This window comes from Cupressus sempervirens, chromosome 11, assembly GCF_028749045.1.
Source record: "Cupressus sempervirens isolate cs-2001-9-10 chromosome 11, ASM2874904v1, whole genome shotgun sequence".
In the NCBI taxonomy this organism is placed as follows: Eukaryota; Viridiplantae; Streptophyta; class Pinopsida; order Cupressales; family Cupressaceae; genus Cupressus; species Cupressus sempervirens.
In genome coordinates, this window is record NC_143128.1 from 631,387,014 (window position 1) to 631,401,472 (window position 14,459).

Consider the following 14,459-nt stretch of genomic DNA (forward strand, 5'->3'; position numbering starts at 1 on the left):
GAACCACCATGTGGCCCAATTAAAAAATTGTATTTCCTTTATGGATCACAACAAATATTAAATGCAAGATTTAAGAAACTTTCCACAAGCTTCTAAGATGCCACCTACACACCTCGATTAATGTAATGACAACTTATTTTTTTTTTTTTTTCTATTTATTCCACCTATGCACCTTGAAAATAAAAATCCTCTTTTCCTTTCTTTTCTCCTTTTTATTTTTTATTATTTCTCCTCTAATTTTCGTCACTTTCTCTCTCCCCCAGAATTTTTTTTTTTTTTTTTCCAATAATTTTCCCATGCAAGATGCTCCTACATCAAACCTTCAACAACTCAACAAGCTTAGCCCTTGTACATCCTTAAATAGGTAATTCTAATATTTTTCTACTGGAACAACACCATAGATCTTAGGGTTAGGTTAGATTCATTGAATCATTCCAATTTTTTATCTATTCCTTTATGTTTTAGAAACTTCTCCAAACTTCTTTATGAATCCTTGCATAGAAACACATAAACATAGTTTCCCTGAATTTAAATGTTCTAGGTCATACATCCTTATCTTCAACATGTTTTCCATATTCCAAGAAATCAACTCTATTAGCCGAAAATTATGATTTCTCATAAACAGTCAAAATGTTGTCCCTCTATTGACATTGTATTCTAAAACTCAATCATCACTGAGTTACTTGATTGCTACTAAATTATTTTTTTAGAACATATACTAACACTCATCAATATTGATAATCAGTCAACACTATTTTTTCTCACCTTATACCGTGGCTTGGTTGACACTATCATCACTCAAAACAAACTTCAAGTTCCTTAATCTTCCACTCTATTGCTCGATCAATCTTATGCATTTGGCCAATCTTTGATCACTTCTTCAAGGCTTTAGTATAGCTATCTTCTGCACTTGTAACATGATTTAAACAATCACTTTATCTTGTTAAACTCTAACTAATCAAGTGTCCATTGTAGTTCCTTCCCATAACTCAACCTTTCCTCTAGGTGCTTTTTCTATGACCAACTTCTCAAACCCTCTTTATCAATCATATAGATATGACATGTCGATTAGATAGAAAACCATCTCACCAATAAGATTTGACATCAATGACAATATAACCATTGTTCCAATTGTAGTTTCTAACAATATTCTTCTTTGGCATTGATAGAAACACCTCTAGTTATCATGCAATCCAAAATATGTACTAAATCAAGAAAACTCCCTCTATGTATAGTATCATACCTTCTTTAATATCCTTAGTTTCATTTTGATTCACAACTATGTGTCCAATAATCTCTTTCTTTAGTTTCATGTTGATTCTCATCCATGCAGCTTTGATATGGAACACACATGCTCCCTTTATCATATTAGATCATGAAATTAATTAGATTATTCTATATTGCTAACAACAAATTTCATTCTTATTCAATCTCTCCCTTTTACTAATTATGTGCTCACCTTCTTTCTTATGGTATATCCCTCTTTTACTTTTTCTTTCTATCTTATGGTAACTTCTTCACAACATCACTTCTTCATGGCAATCTCTCGCTCTTACTACATTGGTAACTATCTTTCATCCTCTCCCTCTTTGATAAAAATGCCAAAGACATTTTAACTCGTGCATCTTTTTCATTTATATATCTTCATGTCAATAATGAATTATTCATCTGTCATCTATATATGACTGATATGACATGATTTTATCCTTCTTTCTCCATTGGTTCTTCATGCAACTCCTAAAGTAGGACTATTTGCATCAACTTGTAAGATATTATGATCAATACATTTGATGCAGAGCACCATCTTAGCTTAGGCAACTTTTTCTAGGGTAATCAGCCCTAGTTTACCTCTTAGATATTCATGAGCATCTTTAGTAAAAATATCAATTGTTTTCTCCTTAGTATTCACATACTCCAATTTCACTTCTTTGTCTTAAACTAGCTCTCTCAAGTAAGGATACTTGATAGCAATATGCTTAGTCTTTGTGTGTATTACATGATTCTTTGATATGTTTATAACACTAGTGTTATCACAATATATAAAAATTGGATCAGTAATCTTTTCCTTCACACCTTTCAAAAATTACTTGATCCATATGATATTTGAACAATTTACTTCCACAACCACATATTCAACTTCAGTTGTTGATTGAGAAATATAGTTCTACTTCTTACTTGTCCATGAAACTAGTCTCTTTTCTAGAAATAACGCTTCACCAATTGTACTTTTTCTATTATCAACATTTCCTACCCAATAAGAATCAATCAACACCTTCAATTCAAACTTATCATTCTTCTTGTAATACAATCCATAGTCTTATGTTCCTTTTAGATATCTCAGTATCCTTTTAACTTCCATCACGTGATTCTCCTTAGGACTTCCAAATTATCTTTCAACTATATCAAATGCTAATGCAATATGAGGTCTATAGTGAGAAACATATTATAATTTTCAGTCATTGATCTACACAATGTCTATTTCACATAAGTAGAATCATCATTCTTAGATAACTTATGTCTAGTGGCAATATAGGTGTACTAACTAGTCTTGAATCTTCTATTCCAAATGTTTTCAATATCTCCTTGATGTATTTGGATGAGTAATGAAGATACCTTTCTTCATTTGATATACTTGTAATACAAAAAAGAATTTGATCTTACCAAACATAGACATTTCAAATTCCTTCTTCATCTCATTGGAAAATTATTTGCATAATTCTTCATTGCCTCAAAATATGATATCATTAACAAAGACCTTAGATAAAAATACCTCATTGTTCTTACTAATCTTCACTTATATATTGTTCTTACCATATAGAGCCTTGTGCAACTTTCACACCATATTTTACTTATTGGGGTCAACAAATCCTTTAGGCTACTCTATGTACACTTCTTCAAGTATTCCATTTAGAAATCTAGATTTGGCATCCATATGATCAATATACCTTAAATCTTATATAAGAAGAATATGAAAGTAGTGTTCAAACTCCTTCTAGTCTTTCCATAGGGACAAATGTTTCCCCATAGTCAATTCCTTCTTCTTGTGCATATCATTTACATACCAGTCTAGCCTTATGCCTTGTGACTTTAACTTTTTCATTTAGCTTGTTCCTAAATACCCACTTTGTTCCAATAACATTCTTGTCCTTAAGTCTAGGTACCAGTGTCCAAATTTTATTCATTTCTATCTTCTCAATTTCTTCATTCATTGCTTGTATCCATTCTTCATTATCCAAAGCATATTTAACAGATTTGGGTTCAAACTCACAAAGTGAACATATTTCATTTCTGATTGTCTTCCTTGTCATAACACTTGATTCTTTATCTCCAATAATTTTCTTAGATGCATGATGTCTTCTTACATATTTTGTTAATATAGGTTCTTTCCTTCTCTCTTGTTCTACAATTTAATTTTGAAAAATAATTTCAAGCTCATTTTCTCTCTCTAGTTTAGGTTTTTTTTCATGTTTTTCTTTCTTAGCAATATCATCCTAATGTTCAGCTCCCTCTATCTATGACTTGACATCGTTTAGCTATTGCTCCACACCCATAGTCTATTGCTCAACAATTGGCTATTGCAACTAGGCATTCCCATTTTGTTGTTGATTTGTGGCTTTGTGCTCTTGTTCAGTTGGGGTGTTGGGAGCACCACCATTCACATTTATGAACATATAGTAGTCTTCAAGTTCTGTCTTGCCTTCAAGTTCATTATTTTCTACATATTCCTCAACTTTCACATTTTCACTTTCCACAACTTTGTTAGTGTTAGAATTCAAACACTTATAAGATTTCCTCTTAGTGGTATAACCTAAGAATATGCCTTTATCACTTTTAACATCAAGTTTTCCAATTCTATTATCCTTAAGTAAATAGCATTTTCTTCCAAAAATTTTGAAATACTTTACATTAGGTGCATATCCATACCATAATTCAAAAGGTACAACATTTGTACCTTTCTTGACTTGCACTTTGTTTAAAGTATAAACTATTTTACTTACAACTTCTCTCTAATATTTATGTGACACATTTTTCTCCATCATCAGTGTTCTAGTAAAATACATGATTGATCTATTTCTCCTTTCAGCTATTCCATTGTGATGAGGGGTCCTTGGTGCTGACATCTTCCCTTTGATTCCTCTATCATTACAGAATATGCTAAATTCATTGGAAATGAATTCTTCACCTCTGTTAGATCTCAAGCACTTTAGACTCTTTCCTATCTCATTTTCAACTCTGGCCAAGTACCACTTAAATAACTAAAAAAACATCATATTTTTCTTTAAGAAACATCATAGTCATCATTCTAGAGTAGACATCAACAAATAGAATGAAATATTTGTCTCCAAAATAGTTTGAATAGCAATCTAGGTCCACATAGATTAGTATGAACCAATTCCAAAATATCATCAAATGAATGTGCCTTGCACTTGAAACTAGACTTTATCATTTTTCCCAATTGACATTGTTTACACATAGCATTATCACATTTCTTCAGTTTTGGAAAACCTTTTACTTTAAAATATATATATATTAGTAATGCTAGCCAAATTGTCAAAATTTACACGACATAACCTCTTGTGCCATAACCAAATATCTTCATAATTTGCAAACAAATATGTCTCACTTGATAAATCTAGATAGAACAAATTACCTCTTGCTTGGTCACCATTTCCAATCAGTTCATCATCAAAATCAAATGTTTTGGCATTTCTATAATGGAATTAAAGTATGTATCCTAATTTGTTCAACTATGAAACACTCAACAAGTTATAGTTAAGTCCTTCAACCTAGTAAAAATTGTCACATTTGATCTTATCAGTTAGTTTTATTGATGTTTTACCTTTCATAAGACATCATACATAATTACCAAATTTAATGCAGCCACTCTTGTATGGTCCAAAATTTTCAAATTTACTTTTATTACTAGTCATGTGATTTGAACAACCACTATAGATTATACACCTATGAATTCTATTAACATATGGAATTAACATAGTTTTCTCATCTTCATTAGAATCTTCTTTCATAGAAACATTAACTACTTCTTCATCATTACTTTTAGATTCATTATCAGTTTCTTCTTCAACAATGTAACAAGATTTCTTACCTTTGTCTTTTTAGTCCTTATTTCTCTTGTTATCTTGGTCATCTCTTCTTCCTTTTTAATTTCTTTCCCTCTTATCATCCTTGTCTTCTTTGTTAGGACAACCAACTTTGTTGCATGAAAAGTAGATTGTAAGAAGTTTACCTTTGTATTTTTGTTTGGCTCTTTGAATTCTTCTAGCCATTAGTGTCTCAAGCTCATCAAGTTCATTATCAAAAGTATCACTGCCACTTTTCACATATTTTCCTTTTCCTTTGATACTAAGTAATTGTGATTTAAAAGAAGATTCAATATATGTAGGAGTGAAGTTATTAAAATTTGACATCTCAAAAGTAGCAAGCTTGCCAATCACACCTTCAAAAGTTAGATCATTAGTTGGAGTTCATCTCATTTCTTGTGTTGCAAAAACCCTAATAACATAGATAGGAAGTAGAGTTCTCAATATCTTACTGATTACAATATCATCACTAATCTTTCCATTGTCTCCTCTTATAGAATTTACAACCTCTTTGATTCTTCCACAATAGTGGACTATATTCTCACCTTCTATCATTCTCATTTCATCAAACTTACCTCTCACGCTCTCTAATTTTGCTCTTAGGAAATTTTTGTCTCCTCCATAGATGGTCTGCAGTGTATCCCACATTTCTTTAGCATTATTTCTTGTTTTAATGTCATCAAACTTGGCACATCTTAGGGATGATGCAATTTCCAACATAGCTTGGTTGTCTTCTTCCTTCTCTTTCAACTACTGAGTTGTAGAGGAAGAATTCTTATTTCTACAGATGCATTGTCCACAAAATTTGTTGCACCATCTCTAATTCCTACTAGATTTAGCCTCACCAAACATTTCCATGTAGGGAAGTTCTATTTGTTAAAGCTTGGCACCTTCTTTTCATACATCATGGTCTTTAGCTTCAAGTACCTTCAAACATTTCTCTACAAGAACTAATGCTCTGATATCAATTTTCATAATGTTTAGAATAACTATAGGTGGGGGGTTGGTGAATCAGTTATCCAAGGTCCATATGTATCAATTGAACAAAAAAAACTTAAATAACTTCAAATCTTAACATTCAATAGCTCGGGATCTATAGTAAACTTTCAGTAACATAAACTAGGAGTACATTATCCTAAACATAATAGACTTGCAAAATATACTCATTAACAATAAATCACCACAAGTAACATCCATAGAAGTTTGACACTAGCATTTAACACAAAAACCCAAATTAGGAAAACACACCAGTAACATGTCACCAATATTTCACTCTTCTGAAGTAAACTCTTGTAGGAGCCAATCCTGTTAAAGGTTAAAAAACACACTGTTAAATGTGACACTATTAAAGCATGTAATCACCCTATTAGAAGTGGCCTTGTTAGAGGACTTTAGAACATTCCATTAGAATGCCACCTTGTTTAAAGGATTTCAAAACTAATACAATGGCTAGAAAGTAGCAACAAGTTTTGATCTGACAAATACAACTCACTTGGGAAATATAAATCTCAATTTCATTCAAAAGATGATTTGCTGATTAGCTTTCATTATCATCTCACTCTTTGATTTTCTTGGCAACCCTTCAAGAAATAACTCTTCTTCTCTTTTCTACTCTTCTTATCCTTTTGCTTAAGTTTTCTAGTCAATAGCATTAACAACTAGTCCAACCTTCAGTAACTCATCAAAGTTAGCCCTTGTACCTCCTTAAATAGGTAATTCTAATCTTTTTCCACTTAAACACTATCGTAGATCTTAGGGTTAGGTTTGATTCATTGAATCCTTCCAAATTTATGTCTCTTCCTTTCTATTCTAGAAACTTCTCTAAACATATTCATGAATCCTTTCATAGAAACACATAAACATTGTTTCCCTTGGTTTAAATGTTCCAAGTCATACATCCTTATCTTCAACACACTTTCCATATTCCAAAAAATCAAATATGTTAGTTCAAAATTATTATGATTTCTCATAAACTGTCAAAATGTTGTTCCTTAGCCAATATTGTGTTCTAACACTCCATCATCACTAGGTTACTCAATGACTACTATATTTTTTGTTCAACACATATATTAACGCTCGGTCAAAACTGATGGTCAGTCAATGCTATTTTTTCTTATCTTATACTATGGATTAGTCGACACTAGCACCACTCCACACAAACTTCAAGTTCCTTAATCTTCTACTCTATTGCTCAGTAAATCCTATGCATTTGGTTAGTCTTTGATCACTTCTTAAAGGCTTTGGTACAACTGTCTTCTCCACTTGTAACATGATTTAAACAATCACTTTATCTTGTCAAAGTCTAACTAATCAAGTGTCCATTATAGTTTCTTCCCATAACTCAACCTTTCTTCTAGGTGCTTTTTTTATTACCAACTTTTCAAATCCTCTTCATCAATCATATAGATATGAAACTTAGATTAGATAGAAAACTATCTTGAACCAATAAGGTATTACATCAATGACAATATAATAATTGTTCCAATTGTAGTTTCCAACACCCAATTCTATCTCCTTATTTTCTTGATTTGTGTGCATATTAGAGCTAAGGTCAATTATTTATACGGGGTCTACAATTTTTGAAAAAATAATAATTAAGTTTGGGTGTTTTAGTTTATTAATGCAAAAGGGAAGATCAACAAACTAAAGGCTATGGCTACAACAGAGACCAAATTTAGGGATTGATCTTCTAACACTAATAATGTAATGATATAAACTATTTCTAAAGGGAAGAGAATTAACAAGTGGGATACCCTAGAGGACCTGGTGATTACTTTAAAAGATATTGTGGTCCTAAAGGAGGAAACAAATAATATAAAGAGGGCCATAACTCAAAGCTGCATAATTAGATCCTCAAAATTTATCACATAACTTCATGCACTACTAGAACACTAAAGTTTGACTTTACATGCAATATAATTCAATCTAATTAATATTAAAATATTATATTGTTATATAAAATTATTACATCATGTGTTATTTAATAAAAATATATATACTCAACTTGTTACATTTATTAATTTATTTGTAACTAATGATTTTTTAAGCTGCCAATATCATCTACTTATTTAAGATCACAACTTGGTACATTAAAATACTTAAATTTTAAAGTGGACCAGAATGAAATTGTTTGAGTGGCTAATCACATGATCTAAGGGGTGAATAATACCCAATTAGATTCATTAAAAACCCTATTGAGAATATTTTACCAAAGAAATAGATCAAACAAAATTAGAGCTCCTTCTATCTATTCTTTTATCTATTACTTTGATGTGTGCAAATATAGTAAACAAATGAAACTAATCTTACTCATTACATGAATGATGAAAAATATTGCATAAATTCTTTTAAGGAAATATAAAAAATCTCAATTAGGGTGTTTTTTACTGGTGAATATTTGTAATTTTGTGAATTTTAGAAAAAATTTGCTAGTAATTTAGCTAATAATTTAAGATTTAATGTAACCTAAATTGCCACATTTTTATTAAAATTAATTCTCAAATATTTAAAATCGCTCAATAATTTATTTTATTAAAAAATTTAAACTCAAAGATTTGCCACAATATTCGAGACATGATTAGATTTGATTCACCTAAATATTATATATTATCAAAGAAATTAAAATTATTTCACATATAATTATCATAATTATTAGTTACTTTATGGATATATTTGTTGGAATTACAAGTGGGAAAAGAGTAAACTTCTGAGAGGGAGGGGGGTGAATTAGGAGTTTAAACTTGGACCCATAAAACTTTCACCATTCATAGATCACATGCGTTAATAAACTGAAATAACATGTAAAGCATATGCATCAATCATGTAAACATGTAATCAAACATACACATAACACAAGATATGATTACCCACAAACCCTCCAAGTAAGAAGGTAAAATTGGGGTGGGGATGATGACAACAAATCTTCACTACTACAGCAATAAAGTGTATCCAATAAAGGCTCACAAAGACTATTAAGTCCCACCTTATTAGAGGATTTCAACACCCTATTAGAATTGTCCCTAGTTAGATGACTTAAACTTATACTTAAGTAAGCAACCTATTAAAGGATTTCTTACAACCTGTTATGACCTCTCTGTTAAGAGATTTAATTGAAATCACATATTAAAAAGTCTCAGCATAGATCTTGTGGTTGACACTAGCTTTCCTGATAACAAGTTGTCTCTATACAATCTCTAATTGATCCTTCATGATGTGATGTATCAATGTTGTATCCTTCTCTATCCTCTGTTCTTCACTTAAATAATTTTGCCATTCATTCTTACTACTAAGTCACCTTGAATGCTCTGCAAATTGTCTTTTTTGCTTCTTCAATTCGATCATTCAGCCCTTGTACACCATTGTCATCATCATTAAAAATTTAGGGCTTTGTCCTCCTTAAGAAGAATCTGGTGGCTTAGGGTTAGGTATGAATCTATGGCTAAGATTCATCCATTTTTTTGCTTAAACCTTCCCATTTTTTGATTGGCTGCATGTAATTACATAGGGAATCCACATATAGATTCATCCTTATCTCCAAAATATCATAATCTATCCTTAAGTCAGCTCAAAAATAGTTTACATGGTTTTTTGTGCCATTACAAACAAATATGTCCAAACAGTGTCACTCTGCATATGAAATCTCTGATGCTTGGCATATATTGTATTTGTGCTTCTGACTCAACACCTAAACTATTTGGCATCCACTATTTACTCGACACTTGAATTCACTTGGCACGATCTATCTACTCAACACTTGAGTGACTCGATAGATGACTGACTCAACACTCATTGCAACTCAGCATGATCTTATATTTACATGTTGTGCTCAACATGTATTGCTAGTTTGACATGAACTACATAAATGGTTTAAGTGTGTTGACACTCATTTGTCAAAACCAATTTGATATCAACAATCTCCCCCTTTAACATGAGTATCAAAAACACTTGAATATACAATATTCTACTTAACTTCTCAAGCATAACATATCCATGACATGACTTATATACAAAACTTAAAAATTTCACAAAAATTCAATAACCTATATAACTCAAAATTGATAACTCCTCTTGAGTTAATGTGTCTATTGTTTATCCAAAATCTATGCTTCTCTCTGACTTCAATGCACTGTATCTGATAATATTTCATTTGATATGTTCTGTTGTAGTTGATATCTGTATCTGTTTACTGCTTTTTCTCAAAAATGTGTCTCAAAAGTGTATATGTATATCTGTACATGTATTTCACCCCAATGATATAACTTTATTTTATTGTCTTCCTTTCTTTTATTGGCTGCTCCCCCTTTATATTTACTCCCTTTCTATATTTCTTTATTTTTGGCTCTCCCTTTATTCTCTACTTCTTGCTTTATCTCTCCCCCATGGTTTATCTCTCACCCTTTTTTGAAACTTATGTCAAATGGGTTATACACGTATAGAATGTTTGTCAAAAAATGATTTGTGGACTTCCATTATGATTTTGAGAACTGCATCCCAATTATCACATGCAACATCCAATGACTTGATTTGGATTGCAAGCTTGGCAATAAGGTGTACTAGGCCATCTAGAGTAAAAAGATTGGGGTCTTTCTTCAATAGAATTTCTACATTTAACCTAGTTCCTTGTGCATTATTTCAATGTGTGGGGTGAGGGACACCTATATACATGTCAACTTGGCTGTTATTCTAGCCTCTTCTACTGTTAACACAACTAATTGACTTTGTGTCTGAAGAAATGTATGAAAATGCTTCTCACTTTGAGCAAGGTTTTGGGGTAGCCTTGTACCTAATATGTTTAGATTTCTCTCCAAGCTCAAAATATGATGTTTGATCTCTTGGATGAAGAGTGTAGGGTCACACTATTTAGTGTACAATAAGAATATATTCTCAAGTACCTTCTTCACATCCTCAACTTTTGTTGCCAATGCAACTTGAGTGAGTGCTATATCACCAAATATCTTTTCATTTACCTTGCTTCGAATTTCTTTTCAGACAATTCTAGGAGTTTAGCATTAGTATCAATGTCTTCATTATTGACCTTTTCCACTATATGTGATAGTTGTTCTAGTAGTGTCTTGGTCTCTTCAAGAGTTGGCAAAATGCATCCAAAAAGATGTCCTTAATGTCTCAAACTACTTGCCTCTACCTTTGTTCCCTCCTAAGCATTTCTTGATGCTTTTTCTTCTCTAAAGCTTGTTGCAAAATGCATATTTAGTCTAGTCTCATTGTATCATAATCAAATTTTGGAATAACTATCTCTTCATCTAGAGTGATATCTCCATAGTGAATTTCCTTTTCAACTTTTGAAGAGCTAGAGCCTAGCACTAAGATTTTTAGTGGTATAGATTATGTGCTTGGCTTTTGAAGAACTTTTGTAGGAGAAGTGCCAGATGTAAGTAGAGTTATTAATGCCTAGATGGCTTCTTGCTCCTTTACATTAAGTGTTTTCTCACTTTCTTTAGATGTGCTCTTTTTTATTACAATGACATGACTAGCACCTAATCCTTGAACTTCAGGTATAGAAGAATCTATCTGTCCTACTTCCTGTTGTTCAGTAGCAATGTCTTTTTCTTCTTCTCTAGTCTACCCCTGCTCAACTATGTCAACTTTAACATATGTATCAACCTTAGTAGATGTATCTACTATTGTTTGGGTGAAAGATTGTACTTGAGTAATTGAAGGGATGAAAGAAGGTGGTTCTTGTGGATTCACCTTTTCCCTTGTGACATTAATTACTACCTTCTAGAGCTCATTTATACTGACCAAAATTGGATTATCACATAACTTGGCCCGCAGTGTAGATTGGTCCAATATTTTCTTCAAGTCTTCTACAGTCGAGGGATTGATGTTCTAAGCTAAAAGATCAAAGACATCCTTTACACTAATGGTTTCAATAGACTTGATTGTTTCATGTGGGGGATTGACACTTGGCACTTGTGTGTCCTGTATACTCTATTCATCTTGTTGTTGTTCAGTTGTTGCCTTGTCATCAGTCTACTTTTTAGTCTCCTTCACCATTGTATCATCTTCCTTATCATCTAACTTTTCTTTGTCATCTTCTTTGTCATCAAGTTTTCCTTTAGAGAGATCAACTTCTCCTTGTTTTATAGTGGTCAACCCATAGATAAGTTTCTATTTCTTGACCACATCTTCAATATTATTTTGAAGTATGTTGAAGGCTCTATATTTAGGTGTAAACCTAACTCCATATTTCTTAGTAGCCTTAACAATCTACCCTTTTTTCAGTTCTTGCATTACTTGGGCTAAAGTAGTTTCCCTTATTTGTTTTTCCAAATTTAAATAATAATGATATTTTTGCTCAACTAAGTCATATATTTTCTTGGGTACTGAGTTGGAAAATTCTAATGGTGTTATCTTAAATTTAGACATCATTACATATAGGGCTTCTTCCACTAGATTTTTTTCTTCTTTCTCAAATTTCTCAAAATCAATATGCTTTAATCCAGACAAATCTACATTATTTTTGACATTTTCACACAAATTTTCAATATCAAAGAGTGGTTTGTGACTTACCACTTTGAATTGGCTTATATCATCTAATTCAATCCTTTCTTCATCTGAATCTGGTTATGCAACATATTTTCTTCTTTGATTGTTTTGCACTTGGCCACCTTGCTCTATTTTCTTGGATTTCTCCTTGACCTTTTGTGTTGTGGCTCATGTGTTGGCTCTAGTGGTAGGTGCACTCGGCTTGGCTTGGCTAGATTTAGCAATTTTCTTTGTCTTAGCCATTGGATGTGTTTTAGCCTTTCTTTTCTTTGGTTTGGCATGTGTTGGTGCTTCCTCAACTTCTTCTTCCTCGGCACCTTTTTTTTCTTCCTCTTCCTTATCTTATCCCATGCCTTGAGTCAATGCAAGAGGTTCTTGAGTTTTCTCTTTTTCTTCCTCTTCATCCTCTTCTTCTCCTTCATCTTCTTCCTCGTCTACACCTTCACCAAATTTGGACTTTAGCTTTTTTACTAGCTTATCTTTCTTCTTAAGTGTGGAGGCAATTTTCAACTCCATGGTAATCTTTGATTTTACCATTTCATAGTTGTCAGATATCTTTTCATTTTTGTCAATCTCCTCTACTAGGAGTGTTGTGATGGTTGTTGAAGCTTCATCAACATTAATCTCATACCCAAGTGGCCTTAACCATCTAACCCTTAGTGTGGCGGCCTGTAAAAAGGTGTAATCAACATCAACCAAAAAACATATATCATTGTAATGTTGCTTAACCAATGAAACAAATATCCTCATTCTTTCCTTCATTGATTTCTTAAAATCTTCAAAATAACTTGTCATTAATGATTCAAAATTTTCTCCCATCTGTTCATAAACTCATTGATTTGTACTGGTATTGGCATGCTTGTTTTCCAACTTATAGTACCAAAGGAGGAAAATGTATTTTTCACATAAAAGAATATACAGACAAGTATTGAACCAAATTTACATTGAGCACTCTTGGTCTTTCTGATTGCTCCAAGATTTTCCATTAGTTGTTGTAGTTGAAGCTTAGCTAGATCATAAGTATGATCTTTCTTCACAATCTTGTAGCCAACATCCACTATGATATAGGGTACACTATTCATTTTGCTAGATTGATAGAATTTGTGAGAGATTACCTTAATGACAAATTTTATCAATGGATCAACAATAGTATCTATTGTCATGCCTCTTTTATTTCATTTTGCTTCGGTGTTTTTCTCTATTTCTTCCTTGGAATCACTCCTTAGAGTCCTAGGCTAATCTAGGGTTGGGTAGCCAATAACCCTATGAACATAATCTTAATTGGTCCACCCTCCAACCAAAAAGATCCATCATGTATTCTACTTAACACAATTCTAATCCATTCAGTCTTAAATACATGGGAAAATCTAGGACATGTGTTAAACCCTTCTTTTCAATGATTTTATACTCTTCCTTTAGAATACCATTTTCACACAACCTATCATATGCTTCTTTGATTTCTATGTCCCCAATGCTACCAATTTTTCAATTATGACATCTTCTTACATCTTGCACTATTATGACATTTGGTGGGTCATAGATAAATCACTAGAAGGATCTTGTTTGTAAGCTATGTTAAGAATGGCCTTAAATATAGGTGGTTTAACTTTGTTACTGACAAGCTAAACATTTAAAACATCTTTCCCTTCTACATTCTTTGAGCTAGATGCAATTTGTCAAACTAGGGTTTATGTAAAGTAAAATTGCATAGCTCGGTTTATGATAAATACCTAGTAAAATCCAAAGAACTAGTGTGAGATCATTGTCAAATTCTTTCTAAATGCCTTGAACAAGTTTTTGAATCACCTTTCACTCTTCTCACTGTTTTCTTGAATGAGAAATGATGAATAA